Source organism: Palaemon carinicauda, chromosome 28 (assembly GCF_036898095.1).
Source record: "Palaemon carinicauda isolate YSFRI2023 chromosome 28, ASM3689809v2, whole genome shotgun sequence".
Taxonomy (NCBI): domain Eukaryota; kingdom Metazoa; phylum Arthropoda; class Malacostraca; order Decapoda; family Palaemonidae; genus Palaemon; species Palaemon carinicauda.
In genome coordinates, this window is record NC_090752.1 from 1,103,782 (window position 1) to 1,118,194 (window position 14,413).

Sequence of the window (14,413 nt, forward strand, 5' to 3'; positions counted from 1 at the left end):
GAAGGAGGTTAGGTTATACCACCTGTTTGTGTACTTCTTTGTGCGTGTGTGTTTGTGAACAGCTTCCTGGCCATAATTTTTATCGTAGAGTGATGAAACTTGCAGGGATTAACAGTTATGTAAAAAGCTGGAAATTATTAAATTTTGGAAGTTCAAGGTCAGGGTCAAGCAAAATATCCAATTAACATAATCAGGCGATGTCAGGCAGGGCAGCCGATCGGGACTACGGTCTACCCCAAAGCAAAAAAGTCCTTCGAAGAAGGCAATAGTGCTTACTCCATACGAATGGGGGGGGGGAAACAGCTAATAAAAGAAGAATCAAGTTATAGAAAACGTAAACACACTATTGCATGCAAAGTAAGCAAATAGTTTTCATCATTTGCTTATTTGTTATTATTATTATTATCATCATTATTATTATTATCATCATTATTATTATTATCATAATTATTATTACTTGCTAGGCTACAACCCTATTTGGTTAAAGCAGGATGCTATAAGCCCAGGGGCTCCAACAGGGAAAATACCCCAGTGAGGAAAGGAAACTTAAGGAAAAATAAAATATTTCAAGAAGAGTAACATTAAATTAAATATCTCATATATAAACTATAAAAAATTTAACAAAACAAGAGGAAGAGAAATAAGACAGAAGATAGAATAGTGTGCCCGAGTGGACCCTCAAGCAAAAGAACTCTAATTGATTCATTCTCTTTAATCACGTTCCCTTTGTGTTTTCAGTTTATTGAACAAACGTGACTAGTTAAGAGTGGAAAAGCCTTGACATTCAGAGAGAGAGAGAGAGAGAGAGAGAGAGAGAGAGAGAGAGAGAGAGAGAGAGAGAGAGAGAGTTTCTGACCCTTCCTATAAACACAAGCCGGTCTCAAGCCCGGCTCAATGGGTGGAGTTGAGTGTAGTATTAAAGCTCTTCGTGAAATAGTTAATTTGTGTAGAAATTCGATCTTTTTTTTTTAGTTTTTAAGCAGAAGATTTTTCATAAAGTATGGATTTATTATGCTTATGGATCTCTCTCTCTCTCTCCTCTCCTCTCTCTCTCTCCCTCTCTCTCTCTCTCTCATCTCTCTCTCTCTCTCTCTCTCTCATCCATATATATATATATATAATATATATATATATATATATATATATATATATATATATATACAGTATATATGTGTGTTTGTAAAATCCTATGGATTTATAAAGATACAGATATATATATAATATATATATATATATATATATATATATGTATATATATATATATATATATATATATATAAAAATACATACATATATATACAGTATAATAGATATAGATATACTGAATTTATATATATATATATATATATATATATATATATATATACATATAATATATACACACATATATATACAGTATATATAGATATAGATATACTGATTTTTATATATACTATATAATATATATATATATATATATATATATATATATATATATAACACATATATATAAATGTATGTATGTTTTGTATATCAGTACGTACAACGCATTACCATAACCTATAGCCCCCCAATACCACACATCAAACCCGGGCCAAAATACGTCTGGTGCCAAATAGGCTACGGCACCCAGGCTTCAAATCAGGCTTTTCAGAACCAAACGTCACACTTCCCCTTATAGCATAATAAAAACCTTTGAGTTTAATGAGGGTATTTCCGTAGATTCTCAGTGACATAATCAGAACTGCTTGGCGTTGAATGATTTCCTGTTCGGGGAAAGTGGGTTCGGTTGTATGGGTTATTGGGAATTTTAGGTGGGATTTTCCGGTATGTGTACGGTATATATATTTATATATGTATGTATGTATGTATGTATGTATGTATGTATGTATAATGTATATGTATATATAATATATATAAATATATATATATATATATATATATATATATAGAGAGAGAGAGAGAGAGAGAGAGAGAGAGAGAGAGAGAGAGAGAGAGGTTACGGTATATATATATATATATATATATATATATATATATTATATATATATACATATATATATATATATATATGTACTGTAACTCATCTCTCTCTCTCTCTCTCTCTCTCTCTCTCTCTCTCTCTCTCTCTCTCTCTCTCTCTCTATATATATATATATATATATATATATATATATATATATATTATATATATATATATATACACATATATATATATACACATATATATAATATATACTTTATATATATACACACATATATACTATATATATATATATATATATATATATATTTATATATATATATATATATATATATATATATATATATATATACATATATGAAATTGAAGAAACAAATAAACACATAAACAAATATTATAAAAATGTAAACACCACTGCATTAGCATAAAAATCTATTTGCGAAAAAAATTCTATTAATTCGAAACATGTGCAGCTGTTCAAATTTAAATATGCGAACATTTATACAGACTATACGCACGAGCAAAATAATTAATCAACTACGCAGAGAGAGAGAGAGAGAGAGAGAGAGAGAGAGAGAGAGAGAGAGAGAGTGTATATGTCCTTCGAATGACGTCACATCCGGCACCCTTGCTCAGTACTTTCCGTAATTGTTTATATAAACAATGGTCTTTCATTTTGCATCGCTAAATAATTTATACAATGGCACCAGGATGTTTAAACAAGATATATGTATATTATACACTAGTATACGCAACCCGTCAAAAAATGACGGCTTTTAGATAGATAATGCACACTCACGCACAGATTCAACCCTTCCCACCCCCTCCTCGTTTCCTAAGTACAACACGGCAGTTTCGGCAATTTGTGGGAAATTTTGGTTTCCGAGTGTACTTGTCAGGATACTTCCTTTCACCACGGTATGACTACTCTCTCTCTCTCTTCCCTACCCGAGGACTGGGAGAGATAGAGTAGTCATTCGTTTATATATATATATATATATATATATATATATATATATATATATATATATATATAAAGCGGCAACAACAACAACAACAACAATTGTTTCAACAACAACAACAACCACCATTCGGCAAAAACAACATTTCGTCAATAATAACAACAACAATTGCAACAACAAAAAACAACAATAATTCGGCAACAACAACAATAATAACAACAATTGCAACAACAACAAAAACAACAATAACATCATAAACAGCATTCAAAGAAAATAGAGATTTGATTGTGAAGACAAATAAAACTTGGACTGTAATTAAAATTTCATTTGCTATAATACCGATGAAAGGTAATGTGGAAAATTATAAATTGATACAGCCATCTCTAGTATGGATGGCCCTGACTAATACAGCTTTGTTGATCATGGCGATACTCAAAACCTTTCACCATGGTAAGGGACACACACACAGATATATATATATATATATATATATATATATATATATATATGTATATTTATATATATACATATATATATTCATATATATATATATATATATATATATATACATTCATATATATATATATATATATATATATATATATATATATATTTATATATATGCACATATATATATATACATATATATATTCATATATATACTGTACTGTATATATACATATATATATATATATATATATATATATATATATATATATATATATATACACTCACACATATATATATACATATATATATATTCATATATATACTGTACTGTATATATATAATATATATATATATATACACTCACACACATATATATACATATATATATTCATATATATACTGTACTGTATATATATATATATATATATATATATATATATATATATACAGTATATACACTCACACATATATATATACATATATATATTCATATATATACTGTACTATATATATATATATATATATATAAAATATATATATATATATATATATATATATAAATATATATATATATATATATATATATATATACATACAGTACAGTATATATATGAATAAATATATATATATATATATATATATATATATATATATATATACAGTATATATATATATATATATATATATATATATATATATACAGTATATATAAATTATATATATAGGCCTATATATATATACATATACATAGACCTACGAAACCAAAGCCGGGCTACAAAACTCTCGCCTTAGCACTACCCGCCCAAAAACAACTCGCAGCTTTTTACTAATTCACGTAAGCACGTCGTGAGCCTTACTTTTTCGCCGCTACCCGTCGTTGTGAGGCCTCATGACGTCAAACCTAGTATTGACGAGGCCTGATATAGGAAGACGCTTCCAAAGGACAAGATATTATTACGGTGACATTTAATCGGGTGTCTTAGTTTTCGTCATATCTATAAATAAGATCAAAGTTTCTTTTATTCGTAAAGCATTTCTAATGTGAATGATATTCTTTATAATTTATTATCATTATTATGATTACTAGCCCTCTTTCCCCCTTTTAAAGGGTAGAAGAAACTCTTTGGCTATGGTAAGTAGCTCTTCTAGGACACTCCAAAATTAAACCATTGTTCTCTAGTTTTGGGTAGTGCTATAGCCTCTGTACCAAGGTCTTCCACTGTCTTGGGTTAGAGTTATCTTGCTTGAGGGTAAACTCGAGCACACTATTCTATCTTATTTCTTTTCCTGTTGTTTTGTTAAAGTTTTGATAGTTCATATAGGAGATATTTATTCTAATGTTGTTACTCTTCTTAAAATATTGTATTTTCCTTTCTTCCTTTCCTCACTGGGCTATTTTCCTTGTTGGAGCCCTTGGGCTTATAGCATCCAGGTTTTCCAACTAGGGTTGTAGCTTAGCAAGTAACAATAATAATAATAATTAAATGGCAGGACAGGATTAGAAATGAAACTATAAGGGAGATTACAAGAGTGCCTTGTGTGGATGAGATCATGGTGAGGGGTAGATGGAGATGGTTTGAGCATGCTCTTCGCATTCCCCAAGAGAGATTGGTTCACCAAACGTTTAACTGGGCTCCACAGGGCACTAGAAGAGTTGTAAGACCCAAGCCTACATGGCTGAGGACTATGAAGCGTGAAGTGGGAGATAAGTAGTCAAATGCAGATAGAATAGAGAAATGAATAAACTATATATGAGATAAAATGATTTTGAAAATTAAAATAAATATAGTAAGATCATTAACAACGTTTAAATGATTGTTTTATTATTTTTATATAGTTTATCCGTTTCCTTATTTCCTTGCCTCACTGGGCTATTTTTCCCTGATGGAGCTCTTGGGCTTGTAGCATCTTGTTTTTCCAACTAGGGCTGTAGTTTAACTACTACTACTACTACTACTACTACTACTACTACTACTACCACTACTACTACTACTACTACTAATAATAATAATAATAATAATAATAAAATAATAATAATTATAATAATAATATCAAAACAACAACAACAATGATAATAATAAAAATAATAACAAAATGACAACAATAACAGCAACAACAATGACAACAACAATAATAATAATGATAATAACAACAACAAAAACAATAAGAACAACGACAACAAAATAACAACAACACCAACAACAACAATAATAAAACACCAACAAAAACAACAACAATAATAATGATAACAATCATAATAATAACAATAAGTTTGATAATAATAATAATAACAACAACAATAAAAACAACACACAGATAATCACCATCATTCATTTCAGCGGAGATTCCCACCCGACCATTTCCAACGAGCATAGTGTCAATTTAAGATTAGATCCGGCACTCCCTAGTTTACCCGGAATTCCTAAATTGCCCGACTAAAATGATTTTATTAGTACTGCAATTTCGTTCTTTTTTTTTTTTCTTTTTTTTGAGGGGCAATTTTTTTTTCGACAGTATGGAGCGAGGTTGGAAATTTTGTATTTTAGGTTCAGCAGTAGTAATAATGATGATGATAATAATAATAATAATAATAATGGTAATAATAATAATAATAATAATAATAATGATAATGATTATAATAATAATAATAATAATGATAATGATAATAATAATAATTATAATAATAATAATGATAATAATAATAATAATAATAATGATAATAATTATAATAATAATAATAAAAATAATAATAATAATAATAATATAATAATAATATAATAATAATAAATTATAATAATGATGATAACAATAATAATAATAATAATAATGATAATAATAAGAGTAACGATAATAATAATGATAACAATAATAATAATAATAATAATAATAATAATAATAATAATAATATCAGTCAAGAAAATCATAAATATGAAAAAATGTTCCTTGAATGTCTTGTGAATAAACTGGTATACATACATACATACATACATAAAAGCTTACATAACAAACATACATACATAAAACCTTACATATATACATACATGCATACATACTTGAAAAATATAAGACTCACCAAACATCTATAAAGGTGATGAAGGATTTAATTCGATTCTATGGGCAAATCTCAACGAAAGCAAAGACCGAGAGAGAGAGAGAGAGAGAGAGAGAGAGAGAGAGAGAGAGAGAGAGAGAGAGAGAGAGAGAGAGAGAGAGAGCGATTTTAACATTGACCTTTAATGCTTTGACTTGAATTGATAACTGTTACAGTAATTAATTGATGAAAACATAATGTAATCATCCAGTTAATAAATAAAAATAAGTTCTAAACGCATTATATATATATATATATATATATATATATATATAAACATATATATATATATAATGTATATATAAATATATATATAATGTATATATATGTATATATATAATGTATATATATATATATATATATATATATATATATATATATATATATATATATATAACAGACGCAAGTGGAAGAATAGTACATGTCTGAGGCCTTTGTTCTGCAGTTGACTAGTAACGGCTGATAATGATGATAATGATATATAGATATATATATATATATATATATATATATATATATATATATATAGTATATATAGGCCTATTTGTATATATACACACACTGTACAAATATATCAAATCTGCAGTCTTTTCCTTTATCAATATTGAGTTTAAAATTTGAAATTATGTATGTCATTTAGACTCATACACTATATTTTACAAATAACGAAAATCAATTAAATATATAGTTTCTTTTTACCTTTTAAAATTATCTAAGAAAGAACCAAGTTAATTTTAAACATTACATTAATAAGCAAAATTATTAGACATCTTCGTAATCATAATTAATTTTAACTATCTATGAATATCAAACTCACACATACATATAGACGCATGTATGTGTGTACAAGGATAGAGGACAGAGGAAAATAGTAATGTATTAACATTATGTGTATTTAAACATTGTTCTAAAAGAAGATGAGGAAAAAGAAAGCTCTGTGTGTTTCTACTTTTTTTTCAAAGAGACTTTCTACCATTCATGGGACTACAAACTACAGTTGTAGTAAAATAGTCATTCATTGACCGTTGGGAGTCTTATGTCATTCACAACATTAATTAATTTACGCAAATCAATCACACATACAAACGCACGCTCCCGAAAAGGGATTAGTTCACCAAACTTTCAACTGGGCTCCACAAGGCACTAGAAGAATTGCATAACCTAGGCCTACATGGCTGAGGACTATGAAGCGCGAAGTAGATGATGAATGGAGAAGTATCGTTTTAAAAGCTCAAGATAGAGACGACTGGCGAAATCTAACCGAGACCCTTTGTGTCAATAGGCATACACACACACACACACACACACACACACATATATATATATATATATATATATATATATATATATATATATATATATATATATATATATATATATATATATTCACTGGCCTCTGTGTATATATGATAATGTATACACCATCCAATTGTGTTTATAGGCAAAACATTAACTAACATCTAAAACAATGAAAGCAGACTTGCATACATTAATTAATTTCAGATATAATAATGATTAATAAAAAAAGTTTAATCTACTCATTCATAGCAAAAGTTAATTCGATAATCTTAACGCTTCGCCACTCACACAAGTTTAACAAAGTCAGCTTTGTGAAAAAAAAGTTTTGAAATAACTATGCATTGTAACTATTCATAAATAGCCACATGGCATTGACTGACACTGTTTGTTATAATTACTTGCTAAGCTAAAACCCTGGTTGGAAAAGCAGGATGCTATAAGCCCAAGGACTCCAACGGATCAATAGCCTAGTGAGGAAAGGAAACAAGGAAATACATAACCTACAAGTGACGTAATGAACAATAAAAATAAAAATTTTAAGAATTGTAACAACATTAAAATATATCTCGCATAAACTATAAAAACTTCAAAATAACAAGAAGAGAAATAAGATAGAAAGGTGTGCATGAGTGTAGACCTACCCTCAAGCAAGAGAACTCTACCCCAAGACAGAGGAAGACCGTGGTACTGAGGCTATGGTACAAGAGAGAGAGAGAGAGAGAGAGAGAGAGAGAGAGAGAGAGAGAGAGAGAGAGAGAGAACTACCGCAACATGGTGCAAACAGGATAAACTTTAAGACCATTTTCATGATTTTATCTATTAAAATATAATACCAGAAAACCAGTTCTGGTATTTTACGTGAATTAAACACCGGTTACAATACATTAATGAAACAAAAGCTATCGTAACAATAGCTTTGGTTTTGGATGACTAACATGGAGATGTGTTCGTTTAAAAGTATCGTCAATATCGACATTATAAAAATTGCTAAACCAGGAAACGGAATTTCGAATTATATATATATATATATATATATATATATATATATATATATATATATATATATATATATATATATATATATATATAAATATATAGGCCTATGTATATGTAATATATAATATATACTGTATATATATGTATATATAGGCCTATGTATATGTATATATATATATATATATATATATATAGGCCTATGTATATGTATATATATATATATATAGGCCTATGTATATGTAAAATATATATATATAGGCCTATATATATATATATATATATATATATATAGGCCTATATATATATATATATATATATATATATATATATATATATATATATATAGATATATAAACGTCTTTCCCTTCTTTGATTTCCTAAGGTTCAAAACTACACTACACTAGAAGTATTATTCCAGCTGTGACCAGATTGTGGAATGATCTTCCTAATCAGGCAGTTGAATCGGTGGAACTTCAGAATTTCAAACTTGCAGCGAATGTTTTTATACTGAAGAGATTGACATGAGTCTATCTTCATAGTATATATATGATAGATTTATTTTAACGTTGTTACTGATATGCTATTTTATATTCTTTATTTGTTATTTTTCCTAATTTAATTATATCCTTAGTTCCTTTTCTCACAAAGCTATTTTTTCCTGTTTGAACCCTTAGGCTTATAGCATCATGCTTTTTCAACCAGGGTTATAGATTGTCTAGTAGTAGTAGTAGTAGTAGTAGTAGTAAGTAGTAATAATAATAATAATAATAATAATAATAATAATGTACTACCCTCTCTCACAGGGCTAGTTCCCCTGTTGGAATCTTTGGGCTTATAGCATCCTGCTTTTTCCAACTAGGGTTATAGATTATCTAGTAGTAGTAGTAGTAGTAGTAGTAGTAGTAGTAGTAGTAGTAGTAATAATAATACTGTACTTCCCTCTCTCACAGGGCTAGTTCCCCTGTTGGAGTCCTTGGGCTTATAGCAACCTGTTTTTTTCAACTAGGGCAGTAGCCTAGATAACAACACCAACAACAACAACAACAAACAACAACAACAACAACAACAACAATAATAATTTCTGAAGACATAGACTTAAGCTCATGTTTTAGGTGAAATTCCATAACTTCCTACAATAAATATATACTTATTCCTTAGCCGTTTGATATAAAGTACATATATTCATATATATTGTGAAATCAGCTTATAAACATTCATTGTATATATATAAAGATTTCTATGACTTAAAATATATCAAAATAAAACGGAAAAACCTTCGAAATTTAATATTTACCTGTTGATAACGTGAACCATCCTCTGAAAAACGTGGCAGATTTTGAAAATTGTTTCGACCGAACTTCGATTGACGATCCAACGACTGCACTAACGAGCCAAATTCGATCACTGATAGATAATTGAATAACTAATTCATCTGTCAAGGGTGTAATTTAGCAAAGACACGCACTCACTCTCAAAAAGTCGTTCGAAATTCGTGGCGCTACGTCTGGTGCCGAGCGATGCACAATATACAACTGACGTGTTTACAAAATTGGCGGCGCCAGGGTTGCCAGATTATCGTACATGAGCCTTAAAATTGTCGTTTTTCAACCAAAACTATCATACAGTTTCAATATAATTATTAAGGAGTTACATGATTGACTTGTTTCAAAATATTTTAGTATAATTGTTTAATTAAACCCACACACCACACATATGTATATACCTAAGGTATGTATCGTACATCGTACCGGACCTAAAATAATCGTACATGTAAGACAATTATCGTACGAATGGCACCCATGGCGGCAGCGAAACTCCGAGAAGTCTCCCTCACCTGCTGGTAATGACACCGATTCGTGACGTCATTGATGAGTTTCCATCGTTTGAATTAAAAACTAATTTTTTTACCTCCGAAGAAATTATTTTATGATCATTTTATATATTATTTATTGTTTTGATTATTTACTTAATCTATTTTATTTATAATTAAAGTTTAATATTCGTTTTCTACTGAGAAAAACGGTAAACTTAAAACTTCTGATGCAGGTAGCAACTCTTCTATGACGTTTTGATATGTTTTCATCGTTTGAATTAAAAATTAATTTTCTTACCTACAGAAGAATAGTTTTCTGATCATTTATATATTATTTATTGTTTTAGTTATTTATCTAATCTATTTCATTCATAATTAAAGTGTAATATTTGTTTTCTAATGAGAAAAACAGTAACCTTAAGATTATGGCTGAAGGTAACAATATCTTCTCATGACGTCATTGATACATTTCTACCGTTTGAATTAAAAACTATTTGTTTACCTTCGTCAGAAGGATTTTATGGTATTTTATATATTACATATTCTTGAGGTCTTTCTGTAATTTATTTTATCCATATTAAAATTGTAAGTTTAGTTTTCTACTAAAAGACGATAACCTTTAGATTATAGCAATCGATAACTTTGATTATCCTACCTCGCGCGATCTTTCACTATAGGAAATTAGGAATATCCTTCTACCTATTTCGGATATCCTACGCTTCTATCGAAGGGATTGTGGGCAAGCAATTCGCTCGTCGAACTAAATACATCAGGAATTGTGTAGTTTAATCATAATGCTTTAAATAAAGAAGTGCTTTGAGTTCATATCTTTCTGAGAATATAAATATTTCCGAAGTTAGAATAATTTCAAAATTCCTCGTGATATCGAAATGGGTAAAAAAAACTTGTCCGCTGTCATGACTCACAATTTCCTGAAAGTGACATGCGTAATATTACATTAAGTAGGAACATATTCCAAGACACACACACACACTCTCTCTCTCTCTCTCTCTCTCTCTCTCTCTCTCTCTCTCTCTCTCTCTCTCTCTCTCTCTCTCTCTCTCTCTCTCTCTCTCTTCGACAGATTAATAGCCATTTGCCGAATAATAATAATGATAATAATAATAATAATAATAATTATCATTATTATTATTATTATTTGCTAAGCTACAACCCTAGTTGGTAAAGCAGAATGCTATAAGCCTAGGGGCTCCAACAGGGAAAATAACCAAGTAAGGAAAGGAAATAATATATATTAGATAGATTTGCACAACTTTCATCAATATTATAACTTAAATTAATATTATTATTATTATTATTATTATTATTATTATTATTATTATTATTATTATTATTATGGAGATTTCTGCGTTATTATGGAGTTCCTCTTAAAATATAAATTTGATTAAGTCTCTTCATGAGCATAGCAAGTGCAAAGTTAATGTTAGTGTAGTCTTATCAAATGAATTTCCAGTGAACAGTGGTGTACTCCAAGGGAATGTGTTGTCACTTATGTTGTTTATCCTCCTCATGGATTTTGTAATGCATTGAACAGTTGGGGATGGTGGAGAAGGATTGGCCTGGATTGGTAACAGAAAATTAGTTGACTCAGAGTATGCTGGTAATGCTGCCCTTATTAGCAGAACACCACAGGACTTGCAAAGCTTGCTTACCAGAATGCAGGAAATATCAGGAATCTGTCAGTGGATTTGAAATAAACCCGTCTCCACCATAATACCCGATTATATATATATATATATATATATATATATATATATATATATATATATATATATATATATATATATATATATATATATATATGATCAGTGCCCAAGCACCCTCTCTACCCAAGCTAGGAACAAGGAGGGCCAGGCAATGACTGCTAATGACTTACAGACTTATAGGCTCCCCCAACCCGACTCCTTAGTTCACAATGATAGTGAGGTTGCAGTGACAAAAGGAACTAACGAGTCTGAGCGGGACTCGAACCCCAGTCTGGCACGTTGTCACTCAGGCCACCACAACAACGACAGTATTATTTTCGGAGGAGCATCTGAATTTTAATTTAATGAATTCTTTAAAAAAGCAAACTTGAAATTAACAATGGGATACATAGTGGCTAAGTGCTTTTCTGACTTTACATAATAACATTATCTCAGACAACTAACAGTCTCTTTCAGTCTCTTTTCATTAAACAACTATGCCTAACATTAAACTGCCCAATTAGCTACGTTCTCCATTTTCAGCGTAAACAACCTGTCGTTGGACCTTGAATTTTATTTTCTAGATTAGTTCACCAAACTTTCAACTGGGCTCCAAAAGGCACTAGAAGAGTTGGAAGACATAGGTCTACGTGGCTGAGGACTATGAAGCGTGAAGTAGGAGATGGTGAATGGAGAAGGATTGATTTATAAGGTCAAGATAGAGACGACTGGCGAAATCTAACCGAGGCCCTTTGCGTCAATAGGCCTAGGAGGAGATGATGATGATGATGAGTCTATAGAAACTAATTTTACCGAGTAAGTTCCACACTTGTGTTGTGATATTCTAATGTATTTTTTCTGATTTATGAAAACTTATTTTCTTAGTTGTTTATGCGTTTACTAGTGTATGCGACCCGTCAACAATGACTAGATATTTGAATAGAAATGCGTACACACACACAACCCCCTTTCCTAACTACAACCTCTCTCACTAGGGTATGACTACTCCCCTCTCTTCTACCCAAGGGAAGGAGATAGACCGAGTCGTAATATGTTTTGCCGATGGGCGGGACCGCAAAGAAATATATATATATATATATATATATATATATATATATATATATATATATATATATATATATATATATATATATATATATATATATATATATATGTGTGTGTGTGTGTGTGTGTGTGTAAGCCTTTTCTAGTCGACTGCAGGACAAAGGCCTCAGACGTCCTTCCACACGCGTCTGTTTTTGTTCTATGTCAGCCTCTACCATCAAATTTCCTTTGCCCATTGTCTAAGTTTCATAAAGATGGTTTCATTTCTCTTAAGTGCATGGATAAGAGAGAGAGAGAGAGAGAGAGAGAGAGAGAGAGAGAGAGAGAGAGAGAGAGAGAGAGAGAGAGAGAGAGAGAGAGAGAGTGTGTGTGTGTGTACCTGTATGTCGTTTCTTATTTTCATGTATTATGAATTATCCATAGAAGAATATTATTTCAATACCATTAGTGAACGTGTTTTGCTTGCCGTTATAATACTTGCTATATTGTAGTTTACAATATCTTCTATATTGTATGTTAACATACCGACTGTATTGTATTTGACTATACTTGCTATATTGTAGTTCACAATACCTTTTCTATCTTACGTTATGACACCTGCTAAATTGTACATCATTATACCTGCTATATTAAACATGGTGGTACTTGCTATATTGTAGTTAACAATACCTTTTATATTGTACATTATGACACCTGCTAAAATGTACATTATCATACCTGCTATATTGTACATAATTATACTTGATATATTGTAGTTTGCAATACCTTTTATATTGTACATTATTTTACCTGCTATATTGTACATTATGATACTTGCAATATTGTGAATGACGATACTTGTTATATTATAGATTATAGTACTGTACCTGCTATATTGTACGTTATTGATTATGATACCTGTAGATTATAATGCGGTTATAGCGTAGCTTATAACTCTTTTGTAGATTAGGGTACCTGCTATTTGTCTATTCCAATACATAATATATTCTAGATTGTGATACTTGCTATATTGTAGGTTATAGTACCTGCTATATTATAGTTTATAATATCTGCTATATTGTAGGTTAT

The 14,413-nt window shown here is 29.7% G+C and overlaps 1 protein-coding gene across 2 annotated transcripts in view; it reads right to left on the reverse strand.

The window, feature by feature from the left end:
* LOC137621418 (uncharacterized) overlaps positions 1-10,281 on the reverse strand; it is a 128,893-nt gene extending 118,612 nt beyond the window's left edge. For both annotated transcript variants that reach the window (XM_068351717.1, XM_068351718.1), the window contains exon 1: positions 10,056-10,281. The gene's annotated coding sequence lies outside the window, so the exon portion shown is untranslated. The remainder of the gene's footprint in view (positions 1-10,055) is intronic.
* Positions 10,282-14,413: the final 4,132 nt, after the last annotated feature.